General features: G+C 39.5%; 1 protein-coding gene and 1 pseudogene across 2 annotated transcripts in view; both read right to left on the bottom strand.

Moving 5' to 3' along the window:
- PDE4D (phosphodiesterase 4D) overlaps positions 1-21,834 on the bottom strand; it is a 1,528,950-nt gene that overhangs the window by 818,032 nt on the left and 689,084 nt on the right. The gene's annotated exons all lie outside the window — the stretch shown is intronic.
- Positions 8,151-8,329, bottom strand: LOC112440016 (U2 spliceosomal RNA; annotated as a pseudogene).

Here is a 21,834-nt window from a genome sequence, read left to right as displayed (position 1 = left end):
CCCCTTCCAAACTATGTGAGTATGGATGTGTTAATGTATTACTCCATCCAAAGGACTATAACTCATATTACCCAGGAGATTCTAGAAACAATGTCTGAACACATCACAGAAACTAAAATGAGGAGAAGCTCAGGCACTAGCAGAAGGCCTGGTTTTGGTATTCTTCCATCTACAGCTGTACAGCTGCATTCTTAACCTTGGCTGCATATTAGAATCACCCGGAGAATTTTATAAATTTCGTGCCTGGGCCACACCACCCCAGACCAGATAAATAAGAATCTCTCAGGGTGCGACCCAGGCATCAGTTTTTTTGTAAAACTCCTCAAGTTATTCCCATGTGTAGTCAAGATTGGGAGCCATCCCAGGTTGAGATGTATTGATATAAACCAGCATCCACATCTATAAATTAAGGCCATTTATTTTACACAGTCTTGAATAAAAAATGAGCATCTGTCTTCCACTACTGTGAGGAAGCACAGTCCCTTAAAGTAATGGTAGGTAATAATTCTTTCCTTCTCTGGGCTACATAATCTTGGCTCTTCTCTCATGCTTTCACTCTCTTAAACTTCCTTCCTCAGGCTCCTGTACCAATCTTCAATTCACTTGGGATGTCCTAGTCTAAAACATTTATTTCATTTGAAAGGAAAAATATCAATTTCTATCTAAATTGGAGTAAGATGCAATTCAGATGTGTTTATTTACAAAACATAAGTTGTTATTTATCTGTGTTTAATTGATCCTGGAACATTCCATGTAAAGAACATTCCATGTAAAGAACCAGGCAACTTGGCCAGGCATGGTGGCTCACACCTGTAACCCCAGCACTTTGGGAGGCCAAGGCAGGTGAATTGGTTGAGATCAGGAGTTCAAGACCAGCCTGGGCAATATGGCGAAACCCTATCTCTACAAAAAATTAGTGGGTATGGTGGTGTGCACCCGTGGTCTTAGCTATTTGGGAGGCTGAGGTGGGAAGATGGTTTCAGCCTGGAAGATCAAGGCTGCAGTGAGTTGGTAATTGGGCCACTGCACTCCATCCTGAGTGACAGAGTGAGACAATCTCAAACATAAAAAAATAAAAATAAAACCAGCCAACTTGTCTGAGCTCACAAAGGTTTTAGGACTCATCTGTGTAAGAGAGAAGTGACTGCGTATCAGGAAACAGGATGAGGAGTTCCCTCCCATAACCCACAGCTCTCCAAGAGAACAAAGAGGTACATGTCTCTGATTCCCAAAAGCAACTTCCTTTTTTTTTTTTTTTTAAAAAAAAAAGGGGATTGTGCTTTTCAAATTTATGGATGTAAATAAAAGACCTCAGGAATTCATGGATTAGGAGCAAAAGATTAAAGTCAGTACAAATGATATTCTAAATAGGCAGAATGGGCTCAAATTCCTCTCAATTCTTTCTGATTGAATGAAAAGTAAAGAATAAAATCTCTGGCAGAAGAATATAATGAAGGGCATGGTGTGGAACAGGTTGAAACCTGCATTTCTCAAATCCGTATTGTATAAACCAGGCATTACCTTCTGTATTTGTTAAGCTAATTTGTTTTAATATTTGTATTGAAAACATGTTTGGGTTGCTATTAACATAGGAATTAGGCAGTATTTTGGAGAGCCTCTTTTGAGGGAACAAATGTACAATCAGTCATTAAAAACGTAAAAGAAAATACAAATTATATTTTTCTAGCAATAAATTGATATCAAGCATGTTTTAAAATCGGTGATGTGGTTTGGCTGTGTCCCCACCCAAATCTCATCTTGAACTGTAGCTCCCATGATTCCCATGTGTTGTGGGAGGGACCTGGTGGGAGATAATTGAATCATGGGGGCAATTTTCCCCATGCTGTTCTCATGGTAGTGAATAAGTCTCACAAGATCTGATGGCTTTATAAGGGGAAACCCCTTTTTCATGGTTTTTTTCTCTCATTTTTCTCTCATGTCTGCCACCATGTAAGACATGCCTTTTGCCTTCCACCATGATTGTGAGGCCTCCCCAGTCACGTGGAACTGTAAGTCCATTAAACCTGTTTTTCTTTATAAATTACCCAGTCTTGAGTATGTCTTTATCAGCAATGTGAGAATGAACTAATACAATGGGCAAATATTTAGGAAAATTTTACTCAATACAAAGAAATCCTGGCCTCAAAACTGACATGATTTTTACATATACAATATCATGTACAAATAGTTTATAACTTAATCCACATTCTCTCTTTTCATAAGCACATAAGAAGAATACAAGCATACCTGTGGTATGGGAAATGGAAAGACTACTTACTATTCCCAATTTTGAGTAAACCTAGCTTTCATTTGTGATTATAAGAAATGTTTTTTCCTAGTAAAATTCTGACCATAATATTTCTAAAAATTAACACTTCATTCATTGATTCACTAACTCATTCATACAGCTAACATTTATTGAGCACCTACTAGGTTCTAAGAATGTATTAGTGGAAAAAGCACAAAGATATATAGATCTGGATCACTGACCTCTCCTACTACTCAGAAAGGAATCTGACCCATTATGTAACAGCCAAGAATGGTGAGCTACTGAAACACTCTTTCACCTCTTGGTGTTATTTCAGAGGATGAAGATGAGGAAGAGGATGCTATGTACATGATTAGTGGACAGACAGGTGGCTGTTTTAAGAACCACCTCTAGACAAAATAATTTGCAATAGCTCTGATAAGAAAGATGTCAACACAATTAGCTTTTGCATGCATTTTAAAAATTTTGGTATGGACTTTCCAGTGAAGGTTTTGTAAACTGTTATCTCATCCGTACCGAAGGATGGTACCATGTTTTTGCAGGTGGTACTCTAATGTTCGACTTTGTGAAGTAAAGTATGTGGTTTACTTGTGATGCAACTCCTGCATTTGTTGCCAATGGCAATGGTTGTTTTCTTCATTAGGTTTCATATGGTTGGTCAGGTTATGTCATGAGAATTGTATTGAGAAAAATTATGAGTTTGTTGAGTGCCAGCTCTCTGCAGTGAGAATGGTTTGGGGTGAGGGTGGGGGGACCTGGCAGTGTTTCTTCTGGTAGGCGAACAGAAATGCAGACTCGTGGGCACTCTACACAAGCCTTTCCACATCAACTGGCCTCCCCTCTCCCCATCCCCGGCATCTATTTTCTAGCCTTTAGAAAATTGCATACATGTGTCTGGAAAGTTCCGTCGATCAGCTCTTTCTGCAGCACTCCACATTTCTGTGGCTTCAGAAAACCTTGAATTGTAATCTCCCTCTTCTCTCAGGATGCATCACTGAGAAAAACTTAAATCAACTATAATTTTCAACAGATTCTAAACAGGGATTTAGAAAGATAAGGTGGTTACTGAATTGAATTAAAATAAATTCAGGCTGTAGTCCAATTGCTTCCAGCTCTTCCCCTCCCTCTGTTGGCTAACAAGTGTTTCCAAAGCCATAGGGCATTAAGAATCCTGAAACAGCTAATTAACAGGGCTGCTCTACATCACATGAAGCATGTGGGTTCCAGGCAGCTGTAAAACCTCAGCTTCCTGAGGCTATCCGAGTGATGATGAAGCACTTGGAATTGGATCTTGACATTCTGCTACCTGCCTGTGGCAGAAAATAACCTTTTTAACAGGGACTTTAGGCGAGGATAGTACTTTGGGCACAAAAAAGTCTCATTGCCATGACTATGAAAAAGTACATGAACATTTCCTCATGTTCAGACTGTGACTCATGACTGGCCTGTTAACGGACAGAGGAAGCCTCAGGCGTTCTCTTGACACATCGTCCAACCAAATGAAATACGGGATTGGTGAGATGATTTTTCATAGCTTTGAATCAACTATCTTCCAAAAGGCAGATAAAACCAAGATAAAAGAGGTCATTGATGCCCTTTTTCAACATTTTTTTTCCACCTATCTAAAGATTTCGCCAGGAGAAATAGAGGGCTAGCCTACCATATTTCACAGGGAAATAAACAAAAGCGATAATAAAAACTTAGCATTTTTTCAAAAACATTGGACATCTTGACATGAATTGGTCTCATCTCACATAGATCTGAGTATAAATTATGTGCTTTATTAATAAAATATTCTGTCACACTGACAATGTCTTATCTCTTGCCTCCAGTCTATAATCCATTTCCCATAACGTTATAACAAAAGTCTTTCTAAAACATGTCATTCCTCTACTTGAATAACCTTGATTTCTTCCTCTGTTTGATGGTAGATAATCTGCACATTTCTTATGCTCATTATACCAAGGCTTTCACTACCAGATTCACAGCTCTGTAACTTCGTCTCAGGGGATCGGGGAGAATATTCTGGAGCTACAGAAATTTAGTTGCCGACATGCCATGTCCATTTAAACCTATTACCACATCTTCCCATTCACTTTCTTTCTGCTGAGTTCTTCGTTTTATCTTAAGGTGCTGATTCAATGTCACTTGCTTTGGGAATACTTTCTTCACCTCTCAAACAGAAGGAATCACACCCTTTGTCACTTGTATTCACTACTCTATCACCCATACACATGGGTAGGTCTGTGACTTACCTTTTTGTCCCAGATGTCTTTATCATCATCTGTAATATACAGAAGGAAGGTGATAAATGACTTGCTGAAGGATAGATGGACAGATAAATGGATGGAATTAGATCATTGAACTATACCTAAAAGCTCTTATAATTCTATAATTTATTTTTAATGAGGAGCTTTTGAAGTGATTACTAGAAAATATACCAATTAGCGACCACAATTAATATTCAGTGACATTTAAAATTTCAAGTGAGATTTTAATTCACTCCTTGAATATGTATGTCTTTTATATAGGCATCTCACTACAACGTCCTTAGAAGTGGCATAGACTGAAATATAAAAGCTGGGTCTATCAAGCAACTAAAATCTGATTTGATGGTTAAAAGGTAAGAGACACATCTTAAAAATGCATATGTAAAGCCAAAAGCTGGGAATGATGCTAATATATTGAGTGACACATAAGCATAGAAAATCATCCACAGATGCTAACAGTAGGCTGAATTAAAAGTATAATAGGAACAAGGTAAAGCACAACATTTACTTAAAATAACAAGCTATGTATAAAACCCAACATTCTCAGCAATAGAAAAATGAAAAAAATGCATTCTAGTATGGTATATCTCTATAAGATAGACATCATGGAAGACTTTAAAATGATGGCTTTGATGAAGTTTACCATGTTTATTGATTTCATAAAAATGTTCATGGTACAGTGTCATTTCAAAGAAAAAAAGAGACAAGGTTTGAAAAGGTCTAGTTAAAGACTATTTGCAGGGGATTTAGTGACCTCTTTGGAGAGAGCTCCTTGTACTGAAGAAGGAGCTGGGCACATAGAGCTGAGCCCAATAACAAAACCTTGGCTGTCTGAAGGAAGGAGGCATTCTAAATGGAATATGGCAGCTGCACTTTAATGCTTTTCCAGGGATGAATCTCTGGATCCTGGGAGAAGCAGAGAGCTTTTAAGTAAAGAGATGTTGCATATAATTCCGTACAGTATCAGGAACAAAGTGAGAAATTTTAACATCCATTGGAGCAGCTACAAAGCCAAAGCATGGCCTTGTGATAGCTGCTTGACTCCCTGGGTAACAATGAGACCTAACAAGCCTTGGGGAGTCCAGAGAGCTGCTGGTTCTGGTGGAAGAGCAGTGGTTCCAAGAAGGGGAACGTGTTCCTGTGAGACACATTTGGAACTCCCAGAAATAATGAAATAGATTGTGTAGAAGAATTGCTTCAGCAAATGTGGGAAAAAACTAATGAAATTTAAATTATTATAGTTAATGTAACCTCCCTTGTTGCATTAGGCTAGAAAGTCCTGGAAAAATTTAAAGATTCCCTTACATATCTATAGAATAGGAAAAATTAGAAAGTTCACTTATCAAAAGCTTGTTATAGGTAGTGATATGGGCTTTACAAAAAGAAAATAAAGTAAAAAATACTCAATAATGCAAAATCCAAAACAAACACAATGTAATCATAGACCTCTTTAACTTCAACAGTACAATACTGTTTCACAGCAAACAATCACTTAACTGTTACCTGAGCTTGGTTAGGATTTGCCTGAAGTAGACAGCCACACGTTTTATAGGAACAGAGATACTGATGAATTCAGAAATATTTCATGAGAGAAGCATCTCCCAAACTGGGAAGCCTCACCTAAGAAATATGCTCAGATGGGCATGACAGTTGTTTCAAGTGGTGAAGACCATTTCCAGGAAGAAAATTCACAAAAACCTTTTGTTCAGAATTAAGAACAAAAAATGTACAATACAGAGAGGCAGGCTCACAGCTCAGTATAAAGGCTGGTTTCTAAAAGGCCAGAGCTGTCTCATGACAGATCAAGCTGCCTGGAAAGGCAATATGTGTTATGTCATCTATGTTCCCAGGAAGAAGCTACCAGACATGTGCTCAAGGCAAGTCAAGTTCTGTGCCAGAGAAGTGATGAGCCTGCGTGATGTCTACATTCCTTCCAGTGCTAAGATTCAAGATCCTCAGATTTGTGTCTGGTGAAAAACAGTATTACTTGGAATGATTGTAATTTTCTTGGCTATATTGAAGTCATACAGTATATTTAATTAGTCATTATATTCCCAGCTTTATACAGGTATGAATCTATTCCTGATGGGAGTGAAAACTATGCCCTGAATGCATATAAGTGGCATTTTAATCTAAGATAAAATAGAAATCCTTGATTTAGTTCCATTAGTTCTAGGTCTCTGAAGGTCTTCATATTTAATGGCTGGCATCTTTACTTGCTCCTTCAGGGTTCTGCAAAACAGGAGTTTGGGGTCAGCGTTCTTCTAGGAGTAGAGTCAGGTCCTGATTCGATTTCATCCAGAACCAAAGTTATGTTGCTCTGATCTTAGAGTACACGGAGCTGTAGCACTGAAAATAATTTTGAGCCTTATAAGCTAATGTGATATTTCTTTCAGTGTGATCAATGGAAGTTGAAAAGCAGAAAGAGTTCTTTCTGTACGTTTCTGCACTTGGTGGGAGTCTCATTGGAGAGAGTTTGGGGAGGGAGGAACTGACACCATTCCTGTCTACTTTATGCCAAACCTGTGAAAGAGACACACAGAGCCTGGAGAGCTACTGGAGTACCTCTATCTGTAGACAAGGAAACAGGAGCTTACAGGGGACAGTAGTTTAGTGACATGTAGAGCCCAGTTTAAAACACAGCTCTGTCAAATCAAACCTTGTCTACTTTCAAACAACTGAACACAACAAAATAATTACATGAGTGTTTTAAAATGTTGTATTTCAGTTATTGAAAAAAGAAGCCACTCACGCTTATTTTGGAATTATTAAAGTAGCCCAGAATCAAGATTTAAGTGGAAATATTTAAGACCAAAGGCACGTTTTTTTCTTACCTTCAAAATATTTCGGGCTTCATGTGAAACTAAAGCCTTTAAAAAGTTGACCTCAAAGATTGAAAAGAAAAGCAGATAAGCAATTTCCCGGTAAAGAAAGATTGCTACAAAATCACTGTAGACTGTATGGAAATTTCAAAGGGTAGTGAAAATGTGCTCTGATGCCCAAAGTGAATAACAGGATGTGTGACTAAAGCTGTTGACCTACGACCAGCTAACTCACCTCAGAACCTACGGAGCTGCTGACGTTACTTCTCGTTTTCTTTCTCTTTCCCCTTCCTCTCTTTGTCCTTATTTTTTATTCCACCCTCTGCCTCCATTCTGCTTCCTCCTCTTCGATGCTTCCTGTCATCCCATCTTCCTTCTTTACTGTTTCTCTAATTGAGCCTAATATGAAATTCATTGTGAAATTAACATGACCCTAGTATGAAAATGTGTTATAGATCACGAAAAACTTCCTGTCTACTACTATGTGTCCTGTTAAACCCAGGTTGCTGCAATCTGTTTCTTTCTCTGATAATAATTTCGTTTTCATTGTGCTCAGTGTGGGTTCTTCTGAGCTCACTCCACCCTCGCCCTGGGATGTGTGCCCATGTGGTGAGCACAGGGAGGTGGGAGTGCACTGTTAATTCTCTTCCTGAGAAAGAGAATGCGCCTTGTCCCTGTCTGAGGAAGACTTCCAAGTACACAGACTCAGAGTCCTGACAGTACGTCCAGCATCACAGAAAAATCTGCCATGGCATTTTATATTCCTAATTGTTCCTAATGTCAACAGAACAACATCCAAGAGAATTCACATAAATCTCCTGTTGAGAAATTTACTGTTAACAGGAGCTTAATACTTCGTAATGCATGTACAGCCTAAATATGTTGTCCTTGGATGGAGAACACATTACTTATTAAAAGCCAGGAGAACAAACACTCTACTTGATCTTAGCCAAAGGCTAAAAAGCTATGAATATAATGGTGGGAGTTCACGGCGCTGAGAGCAACACAAAACCACTTTAGAGAACCTGCACTGTGAATTCTGGTTCTTCTCAGCTGATGGCATTGCGTGCTTTCTTTAACCTCATGATTCTGTGTTTTAGAATGAAGACATTGTGCTGCTAACCCTCATAAAAGCAGGGTAAATGGTGGAGAGGCCAAGCACACCCTCAACTCGTATTGACAGAATTATCCCTCAAACTCCCAGAGTTATTTGACATTATTAACATGGTCTGTAGTATTCATTTTATTTATTCTTTCAAAAATATTTGTAGAGTACCTTCTCAATTACAGTCAGTCACAAGACTGGGCCCTATAAGGGTTAAAAATAAATACTGAAATATAAGCAATATGAAATAAATTCCCACTTCTAAAGTTACAGGTCTAGGAGGGAGCAGACAGCCCCGGGCTTAGAATCCTAAGACTTGATTCAAGTGCTGCTTCTGCCACTCACTCTCTGAGTGACCTTAGGCAACTCACTTACACCTCTGACTCTCACTTTCTCTCCTCATAAATCACAGATTATATCCAGCTCCCGGGATGTTATGAGACAAAACGAGAGAATGTGTGAGAAACTGCCCTGGGTACTCTGACTACACAAAAATAATGCACTGCAACTAAAGTATTTTCAAAGTCTAGTATAGGATACAATGTGTGGCTCCGAAACACAATAAGTGAAAATAGAAGAGGGACCTTAAACAAGCAAATGGTGACTTTACTAAAGCAGTGACAACAGAAGTCAGTTCTATGGGCTCAGAGAAGAGATAAATCCATGAGTAGTAAGGGTATAAAGGGCTTCCCTGGGGAGGAAACGTGTCACAGAAACGGAACTAAGATTAATTAAGGATGGGCAATAGGATGGTAGGCATTATTCCCATTGTACTCATGTGGAAGCTAAGGCTTGGAAATATTTCATAACAAGTCTGAGGCCACAGTAGAACCAATACGTGGCAACGCCTACATTTAAAACCAGTTTACTTTTATTTTTTTTCATTTCAAATTCCAGGCACTTAAAATACTAGCAACCAACTTTGAGGCTCAAAGAAGCTGTGTGTGTGTGTGTGTGTGTGTGTGTGTGTGTGTGTGTGTTTTGAGGAAGTGGGCATGGAGTGAAGGAGGAAAGTAAGAACACCACATGGAAAAAGCACTAACAAGGGTGGCCAATGCAACAATGCATGTGATGTATTTGGGGGATTATGGATGGAAAATCCAGCTGGCATAGAGGTTTGTGCTGTGAAGGAGAAGAACGCAAGGTGGTAAAAGCATGCTGAGAATAAGTGAATATGCAAAGGAGTTTGGACATTTTCCACTACAAAATAAGGCCTCTTTGGAAATCTTCAAACAGAGGAGTGATCTAATCCAGGTGGTTTTAAGAAGATGGGTTTGGCATCATGTAAACTAATTGACTGGGGAAGAAACAGAACAAAAAGGCCCTTGATCTGCAGAGATATGGCTCTGGCTTAGGGTAGAAGAGACAGAAGGACAGGAACTGGTATGAAGGGAGATTTGAGAAAAGAGTGACTGATTGGAATTGGAATTGGAGCTGAAGGTGGCTGTGTTAAAAAATGACTGTAGGCTTCAAGCTTAGGTGGCAGAAAGAATGATCATGACATTCACAGAAGTGGGGAAGTCAGGAGGATGCTGATTTGCAGGGAAGAAGAGTCAGCTTACAGCCATTGAGTTCAGTGGCAAGACAGTCAAATGGAATGTCCGATAGGTAGGTAATCAGAGCAAGACTTGCAATCTGACTGCAGACTCAGGAGTCCCCGAGGAGCCCGAGTGAGTTCTGTGGAGGTGCATGATTTCCATGGGAGCAACACACTCAGAGGCAGAATGACTCAGGAACCACGTCCTGGGAGATGTCCAGCGTCCAGCTGTGAATACCACAAACTTTTGTCTATAGTGATGATGAAATATTGACTCTGGAATTTTGGATTTTGTGCCTTAAGGGAAGCTTGCAAATGGTGGCCAAGCACCTAGAGAGAGAACTAGTCATATGATTTGTTTATTTCATGCCTGCTGAATAATTGTTTAGTTAATAAATGTCCTTATGTAAATCAGAATTTAATCTAAGATGCTTTTATTCTAATTAGGTGGTGACATTATAAGGAAGTAGTTAACTCCTCTCACCTCCAACTTCACTGGCAGTTACCAATGTCCAACCAAAACAACCAAAATGTGTTCATAATAATATTGGTTTAGGTCAGTTGCCAAAACAGTTGAACATGAACATCTAGCCTTTTAAAGGATGGAGATTCATTCATAATGGTTCAACCAAAAAGAAAAGAATGGTTTTAGAAATGTTTTCCAGGCACATTTAATGCAAAGGAAAGCTCTAGTCAAACAATTATCTGCTTGACTTGTTCATTTCATGTGGATGGGGATTAGACCTTCTGATCAACACCTGCCTATTCAACATTTATCTATATATGAAATGGCTTTTTTAACGTAAGAATTTTTCCCCTTAGGGGCTCATAGATTAAGCCGTGGTGACAGAGAGCAATTGCATTTTTAAGTGTTACTACTTAGGTATAAATGGTGATCATCTGATTTAATCCCTATCCCAGTGGGCCATCATGAAAATACAGCTCATATATACAGCTCCTGTGGCGTGCAGGACATTACCATGTGGTATTTGCCAATATGGGACATTGCACTCATGTGTATACACACACATGCACAGACACACATGCACAGGCACATGCACACACACAGATGCACATACAGACATGGACACAGACATGGACAGATACACAGACACACACACAGAGGCACGCACGCGCGCGCACACACACACACACACACACACACACACAGACAACTCTAGCTATCTCTGAGGTAATTCAACAAGCCCTGCAGTTGGCTTCATCTTTATATTCAGAACTTGTTTTTTTATCTTTCCTTTGAAGAGTAATCCTATCTGAGACAGAAAGAAGATGAGTCACACCGAGGCAAAACTTTGTAGGTAGAAATGTGCATAAATGCGCTTCTCTAAGATGCTCATGAAGAAAAGACAAAAGAACAGCCATGTCGCTGAGATGCCATCTGTGAGGCTGGCACAGTGAGGCACGACATCCCTGGTGCTTCCCGGCAGCCTGCGAGGGCTGCCTCCCTCCTTCCCTCCCTCCCTCCTGCTTGCAGGGCCGCTTTCAGAGCCTTCCCTCAGGGCTTATGTTCCACTGACCTATAAATGTTTACTGTAATTATACCATTGTCACCTCCTGCATTGTCCACCATTCTTCTTGCCCTTCTCTATTTTTAAAAATTTTGTCTTCAAAATAGCATGCTTCACAATAAAAATCTCAAGTGAAAATGTAATAAAACAAACAAAACATAGTTCATCAAGGCACTCAAAACAACTCTTTGTGACAACAGTTTAAAAAACAGTGAATTAATGATGAATTGTGCAAAAAAAAGTTTAAGATGCCATCTCTGATCCTTCATATAACACTTTTTTTCAGCTGGAAAAATCCAAGAATGAATGAAAGAGCTTGTGGATAGGCCCAGACAGTGGGCAGCATGGCTCTTCTCCAGCCTGGGACACAGCTCATCACTCAGGGTGGATCCTGGAGAGAAGCTGCCTGAGTTCAGCCTTTGCCTATATCCCAGTACTCACTGTGTGCACCCAGAGGAGCTTCTGTGTATCTGCGAGACCCTGTTTCCTCATCTGCAATACCAGGACTCATATCCTAGCGGGGCTCTGAAAACTAGATCAGCTAATGTAAGGCTTGGCCATGTATTTTCTCAAGAATCGTTGCTGTGAAAGAGCCAGTAAAGTCACAGAGGGTAAAGTCAATGGTCAACCTTCCTGATTAATGAATATTGATTAAGCATTCACCATTTAATAGTTAGCTCCTTCTAAGTCTAACCGTTTTTAGTTTCTCCTGACACCTGTCATGTAAGAGGCTCTATATGTGAGGATAGACTTAGGGGGCAGTTGGTTCCTCTTTTTGGACACAGAACAGGAAGAATAAAGAGATCTCAGAAGGAAAAGGAAAGTGGGAGGAGGCTGGGTCTGTGGGTTCCCCAGTGGATCACGCTGAAAGAATACCTGGCAGACACTTAATCTCTGCGGCAAATGCATGAAAGTAGAAGGATGAAGCCAACTTTCCAAAAACTTTTATGAAATTACTTCAGTGAGAAAATCTATTAAATAAATTACAGCCATTCTATAAAAATAGAATTCTATGTTACTTCTATATATATACTTCTACTATATATACTTCTACTATATTACAGTAGAAATCAGTCAATCCAATCCCCTATTGGGCAGAAGGGAAACTTGCCTCGGACCACACTGTCAGCTGGGGTCCTTAGCACGGTACTAGGTCTCCACCTCCATGCACTACCCTGGTTCAGAGCTGGTGCTATGGGTTGAATTGTGTCCCTGCAAAAATAGGCTGAAGTTCCAACCCCAGTATCTCAGAAAGGGACTTTGCTTGGAAATAGGGTCTTTAGAGAGGTAATCGAGTTAAAATAAGGTCATTAGAGTGGGCCTTATCCGATGTGAGGGGAATTCTTATAAAATGGGGAAATGCAGACACACACATATGCAGGAGGAAGGCACTATGAAGAAACAAAGAGAGAAGACAGCTATCCCAGGAGAGAGGCCTGGAACAAATCCTTGCCTCACGGTTCTCAGAAGGAAACAACCTTGACAACACATTACTTCTGGATTTCTGGCCTCCAGAACTGTGAGACAATGCATTTTGGCTGTTGTAAGCCACCTAGGTTGTGATACTTCCTTACATCAGCCCTAGGAAATGAATACAGCTGGGGACCAGGCTTTTAGTCAAAAGATCAGGGAGGAGGTCTGGTGTCTTGGGAGAAATTTCTAGATGATAGGAGTCACTGAATATCGTAACTTTGAAAAATCCATTTCAAATCTCACCAGAAACACAAAAGCCTGTAGAAATCCAATTATACAAATTTACAGTCTAGAAAAGGAAAAAAAATGAAATTACTCCTCATGCACATTTAAGCAGAGTTTAGGACTGGAAAATAAACAAGGCTTTGGTAACTGGGGAGTGCAGTGCTAACAACACAGTTGCAGGTATGTGGCTGTGTGGGTTTGAGCCTTGGCTCTGCCTTTTACCAACTCCGTGACCTTCAGTCACTGCCCTCACTGTCTTCGGCTTTCTCCAAAAAGAGTGTTGTGTGTCCTCTTGGAGGCCATGCCCTGGGGTGCTCAGCACAGGGTTTCACACACAGTGACTATTAACTGGATTTTAGCTCCTATTATAATTACTAATAGCAGATAATTGCCTTATTAAAAAAATTAAAGGCAAGCCCCCAAAAGTTAAGAACACATGTACTTGTTTGCTTTTTCATCTTCTTAGATGACAGTTATTTTAAGTTTTCTTTCTATGTAATTCATTCCATCTCTCTTATTCAGGAGTATTTCTTTCATTTGAAAACAGCATAATATTTAGATGCCAAATGTGATCATCAAATGCAAGAATATGGATATCCCACTAAGCTATCTAGTTATGCTCAAACCCAAACAAGTAGAAAGCCCTTATGTACAAAGTGATTCTTTTCATGAACTTGGAAATTTTTCAAAATCAGGTTGCTGAGTTCTGATTTGGACCAGCCTGTCGCAATACCAAATCACCTTTGAATAAACTTATCCTCTCAGCTTTTATTGTTCAGAATTGATTTCGAGGATAGAAATTCAATTTCCTTGTCATATATACCTGAGCTGTTGCATCAATTTGTCAGACCAAACCTAAAATGCAGCACTTCGCAGATGGAGGAGAGACATTCTCTCTAAAAAAGAAAAAAAGTCAACCAAGTCAGAAGTTGTGAAGCTGCTGAAAAAAGCAAAAATAAACACTGTTAAGCAGGAAAATAGAAGATCCTGTTGCTTGTGGGAAATAGATTTTCTAGAATTTAGATCAGCTGGAAATATTGTCATGGACATGCCAAAAGGCAAGTGAAGGAAATGTACTGAATGTTGTTGGCTTTGCACTAAGAGAATCTCAGGAAGCAGTTCACAAGAGTGCCACCACATGCATGGAAGGACCAGCTCGTTAGATGCTTTGGGCAAATAAAAATTTTCTGTAGAGTTATTTTGTTCTCCTGGAGCCATTAAGTGCTCCTTGCTACATGAAATGGTATATAGCCCTTCAAATGGGGCATTTAGCAATATAAAATATATTTACCCTGTCCGTTCTTGAGAATCACTCTTTAACTGTAGAGAATATGTCTTCTAAGGCACCAGAGACATCCAGAGATAGAGGGCTGCTGATATTAATAACACATAAACTTTGTGTGAAGGCATAGGGGAAGCCAGCCCTCACTAGAACTCCACTATGCAGACACCCCGATCTCACACTGCCAGCCTCCACAACCGTGAGAAAATAAACATCTGTTGTTTAAGCATACCCTCTCTTCATAGGGATTATTGGAGCCTAGAAGAGTGCATGGACACTTTTCATTATTATTATTATTTACTAGATTATCACCCCAACAGAATAGGAACTGAATTCCTTTTTGCAAGTAGGTGTTCAATAATTATTTGTTGAATGAATGAATGCTATGGCTACTATATGGAATTTCTAGGTCAAATAGGAGCAGAAGGCTGGGGGTATGGGGGCTTGCACTTGTAATCCCAGCACTTTGGGAGTCCGAGTCTGGAGGATCACTTACACCTAGGAGTTACTAGCCTGGGCAACATAGGGAGATTCCATGTCTACAAAAAATAATAAAAAATAGCCAGGTGTGGTGGCCCGCACCTGTAATCCCAGCTACGTGGGAGGCTGAAGCAGGAGGATCACTTGCACCTGGGAGGTTGAGGCTGCAGTGAGCTGTGATTGCACCACTACACTCCAGCTGGGATGACAGAACAAGTCTCCATCTCTCTCTCTATATATATAAGTGTGTGTGTGTGTGTGTGTGTGTGTATGAGACGAAGAGCAAAATTCAATTTAGTCATCGTACCCACATGTAATCACCAAAAAAAAATTTTTTTTAAAGCTATTTATAACCAAAAATATCTTTTATCAAGTTGTGGTACTATTACATGAAAGGCCATTTTGTTCTGCTGAGCACTTGCGTAGTTCTGGGAGTTAAAAGGTGGATGGAGCAGGAGAGACGTAAAGCACTAAATGCCATTAAGTAAGAAAAATCTGGAGTTCCTATGAGCAATTTTTGAAGTAGGAGAGTACGGAAGGGTAGGAATGAAAGAAAAAACCCAAGCAAACTAGCAAAAGGCTAACACCTTCCATATAGAAATCACTGGGTAACTGACTTTTTAAGAATATGAAAGTCTAAACACAGTCACTTCTCACATTATGGTGAACATTGCTTCCATTTCTTCAAACCATCAGTAAAGTGTGGTACAATGCAGAAATCCCATGTGTGAACAAGTTTTGTTTTGTTGGGGCAGAGGGAAGGCTGGTGGTTGGGAAAACTAAGGAAGGGGCTCAGTTCTACCTTGGGCCTCTGTGGTATGGAAAAAAGAGATGATGACCGCTACTGTGAGAGAACTCCTAAACGCAACCAATTTGGCCGAAGCAGAGATGTGGGGACTGGTGTGATCAAGGATTCATAAAAGCTTTGGAGAGAAAGCAGAACTTTTCACAATCTGTACGATGGGGATTGCAGCCAATTTTATTTAGCCCTCAGGAAATAGGGTGACCCCAGTTGACCCCCAGGGGAAAAAATTCCCTATCTCATATACAATAAAAATCTTAACTAAAGTTTAATATGATAGCAACCAGAAACAAGGCTTCCTGTTGTCCTCAGACAACCGAAAGTTCATATTCACACACCCAAGTAACCACACCCCCAGCCCCTGCACTGTGCAAGTGAACAGTTTCATTGACAACTTTGGGGTCTGTTTTGATCTTGGAGATCTTGGAGTTAACTGCAGAGAATGACTGGAGTGGATTTTATGAAGAGGTATTTTATAAATGCTTATGTGTAATGATGAGGGAAATTGAAGAAAGTGAAACAAACAGTAAAACCACATGGGAAGAATTCCCGCAGAACATGAGAAACAGGACTTGACTTAATGAATAAAATAACAGATGGCATCTCATTTTTTATTGGGTGTGTAAAGAATGAGAACCTGAAATGCAGGTTTGGTTATTCAAGTGAATTAGTAAAGGAGATTTATGGTTTTGGAAGAATCAGCAGTCATGGGGGGGCAGGAAATGGTTATAAGTGACTTTTAGATTCTGTGCTTGGGTGACTAATGACAAACACAGCATAGTAAACCATCGGACCATATCATGCAAACAGGCTGTGTGAATTAATTTTGCTTTGCTTTGTCTTGCTGGGGAAATTAGAAGGCTTAAACAAAGCAGAGAGAAGACATCTATTGGATTGTCCAAAATACTGTAAAAATTTGGCAATGTGGTATCCATACCAGGCAACTACAACTTCTGTCTTATTTGGCTTAGATACCCAAGGAAGTACAGGGGTACTCTGAAGTTTACTTCAAGATACAAATCTTCAATTATTCACAAGCTGGCAGCACAGGTCTTTAAGTCTATTGTCCTTGTACTTCCCTAGAACACATCATCTTGGCACCAGATCTGCTTTACCTCTCAGAAGTTTAGAGCAAAATTCTACGAAAGGCAGGACTTTTAACACTCCCTCACTGTGGGGTGTTTAAAAGACTATTATGGGGAGAAAAATGAATTGCTCAATAAGTAGTATGTGGAAGAAAGGTCTGTGTTGAATGAAGGGAGGTCTAGTCATTAAAAAAGAAAAAGAAGGCTCAAGCCACAGAGTTTTTCTCGTGTGCCTCAGCCACTGGGGAAACAGTTTCAGTGCAGTATTATATATGAAATGTTTCCTATTAGAATCAAAGTTCCCACAATGGAACATGTGCGACAATACTAACTAAACACTACCATCTAGTGGCCAGTTTGGAGAACTACAAAAGCTCGCAAAGTGCATTAAAAACACCGTGAAAGAAATGCAACAACCAATGAAAAGATGTTTAATTTTCCCTTAGTATCAGGGAAAATAATTGATCACACTATATAGTAAATGAAGATATGTGTATCAAGTGCTGCTATTCTCAATTACCCTTAAACTTAGATGGGTTTGCAGGGAGTCTCAAGTGTATGTTTTGCTGTTTATAGCACCAGTGTAGAGATATTTCCACCAATGACAAATAGGCTGTAAAACATAAAATCCTTTAGAAAAGTGATAAAAATACAATCAGTATGAGGACTTTGCTTCCTCTTCCCCTCCCCACCCCTACCCCCCTACTATCCCTCACACCTAACACCTCTCACAAGTTGCTATTGTATAGCTGGCATAGCTGGAGGAGTAGAAAGAGTGAGCTCACAGTCAGCAAAGCTGTGTGGTGCCTTTGTTCCACACACTTCTGGCTGTTTGAGCCTAGGTTAGTCACTTAACCTTTCTAAGACTCACTTTCTAAAAATACGCAAATATGTAAATTGTTGCTCTTCCAGTCTCCCTGGGTTTAGGGGAAAATAGAATGTGTACAAAAATGCATTGTAAATGCAAATGTGCCGTACAAAACTGCTATTAGTTTTAAAATCTCTAAGTGAGGATGATGAGGATGTGAATCTGATATTTGAAGGTGCTAAACATTTTTTTAAATTTTTTTCAAAAAGCCATTTTTCTTAATATTGTTGATTTCCTGAGACAAATATCTTTGATCTGGGTTGAATAATTGTGGGAATTCTCAAGTTTATCCTGCCCCTGTACATGCAGCAAAAGAAAGCTAATTAACTTGTCCAAATTTTTACATTGAATCAAAGACGAGACTGAGAACAACTGTCATAGCTTGAGTGTTGAAGTTTATCAATCTAGGAATCTTATTGTGTTGTTAATGTTTCCCCAGTAGTTTCAGTAAGTAATGTAAACCCATGAATCTAAATTATAAAATGGCTACAGGTAAACCATGACACCAAATTTCACTTCATATTTCATTATTCTAAGATACAAGGGCAGAACCTAAAGAAAGGGTAAAATAAAATGGACTTACATTAGACTTACTGACACCATCATTATTTGAGAAAGAGCTATTTCCTAGGTATATTTTAGGAACTTATCTGGTGATATCTATCTACCTACTAACTTTAGGAGTGGGGTGGAATTAATTCTTTTTACAAGATTAGTGAAGTTAGAAACAACTAGTTTCTAATTGATTAAATGTAACCTATTTTCAAGTATCTTCATATGACTGAAATCAATCTGTTTTATTTTCCAAACCAGTGGAATAGACACAGAGTCATTACAACCAGAATGACATGGCATTGTTACAAATCTTAGTATTAAAGCAATACTTCTGTTTTTATGTATAATTATTTTATAATGGAAAATGTCCCTCAAAATCAGACGATTTGTTCCACAATGAATCATCTACTCCAAACAACTCTGTTCCAATAATTAATGACAAGAACAACAAACTCTTACCCACCAGATCCTTATGGTAAAGCTAACTTCAGACAGGAAATGCAGAACTCAGCAGAGTTCATTATTTTTCATTTCTAGATCAGAACAAGTTTATCTAAGACTCCAAATAAAGTTCATGCTTTGTGCAACGTGCAAACGACAGTTCATTATATTTTCTTGTTTCACAGAGAAAAACTCAGAAGGAAAACATCTACAGGAGATACAAATAAAGAAGGGTTAGGTGTTTCTGAAAATAATCTTCCAGAAAAAAAAAGTGGCCCTCTTGAAACTCATCAGGAAAAAAAGTACTTAAGAAACTCTAAAACATTTTTATGTGTTAGAATCACCAGGGTACTTTTGGCAATCTTTATGCCCAGATCACAGCCCACATCAATTAGAAGAGAACCTCTGGGACATGAAGATCAGTTTTTTGTTTTGTTTTGTTTTTGTTTTCTTTTTTTTTTTTAAAGTTCTCTAGGTGATGCCAACATGCAGCCATATCCCACAAACACTTTAGTTAAGAAATACATAGTTTGAAGCATGAAAGTAATGCCCTTTTTGGGGAAAACAGTCATTATATGATCACAGATTATTTTTATAATTTCCATATTCTTTTTTTTTTTTTTTTTTTTTTTTTTGAGACAGAGTCTCACTCTGTTGCCCAGGCTGAAGTGCAGTGGCGTGATCTCAGCTCACTGCAACCTCTACCTCCCAGGTTCAAGCGATTCTCCTGCCTCAGCCTCCCAAATAGCTGGGATTACAGGTGCAAACCACCACGCTCAGCTAATTTTTGTATTTTTAGTAGAGAGGGGGTTTCACCATGTTAGCCAGGATGGTCTCGATCTCCTGACCTCATGATCTGCCTGCCTCGGCCTCCCAAAGTGTTGGGATTACAGGTGTGAGCCACTGTGCCCAGCCTCCATATTCTTATATGAGCAAGAAGCAAGAATTCATTTTATCAGTATGTAAATTGTGAAAAAAAAACATGCAGGTGAGAAGCAGGGGCTATAAGGATGAAATCAATGGGCCAGCAGAGAATACAGTGCATGAATTCAATAGTCCCTGCAGTGCTCCCTGCTAGGCAGTGCAGGGATATAGACAAATAGGGGCCTGATGTCTTTAATAGGCTGATAAATAGTTGGGGCCACCAATATGTAAACAAAGCAAGAACATAGAAAACACGCTCCAAATGGGTTACAAGCAGAGTTGTGGTGTAGGGCAGAGGAATATAATAGATGCTAATGATTTAGGATGGTAAATACGACAACAAGAGTACAATCTCTACCTGGTTGATTCCAAGGAGTTTAAAAACGTAAATGCATGAATGACCAGAGGAATCCTCACCAGGGGAGTACGGCACAGGAATATAAACGTGACTTGATGTGCAGGCTCTAAGGCAGTGGTTCTCAGAATGTGGAGCCAGGTCTGCAGCGTCACTATCACCTGGGAGCTCATTAGACGGTACATAATTGGATCCCACCGCAGACCTACAAAATCAAAAATTCTGGGGATGGGGCCTAGAAACTCCTTTTTTTTTTTTTTTTTCAATTTGTCTCTGCCACCCAGGCTGGAGTGCAGTGGCGCCATCTTGGCTCACTGCAACCTCCGCCTCCCGGGTTCAAGCGATTCTCCTGCCTCAGCCTCCCAAGTGGCTGGGATTACAGGTGCCCGCCATCACGCACAGCTAATCTTTGTATTTTTAGTAGAGAAGGGGTTTCACCATGGTGGCCAGGCTGGTCTCGAATTCCTGACCTCAAGTGATCCGCCTGCCTTGGCCTCTGAAAGTGCTGGGATTACAGGTGTGAGCCACCGCACCTGGCCCCAGCAATGAGTTCTTACAACCACTTCAGGGGATTCTGGCACTCCAGGTAATTCTGATGCATCCTCAAGTTTGAGAACGAGTGCTCTAAGGTTTTCTTGAAAATAAACAAATACATGAAATTGGCCATTTTATCAACATTCACTAAAGTAGAGGGTAGTATGTATTCACTCATGCTTCAACACAGACAAGGTCACGTGGGCTAGGAACCATTCCGCAGGACAGCAATCTTAGGTAAGGTCTTAAAATAGGAAATAGAAAATTAGTTGTTTTAAAAAGTGAGGGAGTAAACAGTAATATTAATGCAAACTTGCTGACTGCAGGTACTCAAAAAATAGTTACAAACTTGTATTTTATATATAGCTTATAATATTTTAGACTTCTGGAATGACCATTTCCCACTTTCTTTTTAATCCCTAACTTTTATTTATTCATTTTCTATTTCTATGGTTTTTGGGGTACAGTGGGTTTTGTTTACTTGGACACATTCATTAGTGGTGATTTCTGATATTTTGGTGCATCCATCACCAGAGCAGTGTACACTGTACCCAATATGTAGTCTTTTATTTCTCAACTTCTCCCAATCTCTCCCCCATCCCCAAAGTCCATTATTTATTCTTATGCCTTTGTATCCTCAGCGCTTAGCTCCCACTTGTAAGTGAAAACATGATATTTGGTTTTCCATTCCTGAGTTACGTCTCTTAGAATAAATGGCCTCCACTTCCAGCCAAGTTGCTGCCAGAGACATTATTTGGTTTCTTTTTATGACTGAGTAGTAATCCATGGGGCATATATACCACATTTTCTTTATCCACTCGTTGGTCGATGGGCAACAAGTTTGGCTGCCTATTTTTGCAACTGTGAATTGGACAGGCCTGTGCATGTGGTCTTTCTCGTAGAATGACTTCTTTCCCTTTGGGTGAATACCCAGTAGTGGGTTAAACGCTAACTTTTAATGTTTACCTTAATTTTAAAAATACAATTACCCAAAACCAAAAATGAATAAATTATAACTCCATTCCACACTTGGATAAATCTCACAAACCTACTCAAAGAAGCTAAACTCGGAAGAGTATACAGAATATTACTTCATTTCATAAAACTTAAAAATGAGGAAATCCCCCTTGTTTTTGGTATCAGAAGTCCAATAGTGATTATTCTGGGTGTGCCAATAGCGTTCTGTTTCTTTTTCTATTTTTTGTTTTTTCTTTTGAGACAAAATCTCGCTCTGTCACCCAGGCTGGAGTGCAATGACATGATCTCAGCTCACTGCAA

The sequence above is a fragment of the Pan paniscus genome, chromosome 4 (genome assembly GCF_029289425.2).
Source record: "Pan paniscus chromosome 4, NHGRI_mPanPan1-v2.0_pri, whole genome shotgun sequence".
NCBI lineage: Eukaryota > Metazoa > Chordata > Mammalia > Primates > Hominidae > Pan > Pan paniscus.
Note: the sequence above shows the minus strand (reverse complement) of the source record. Positions and strands in the feature narration are given on the sequence as shown.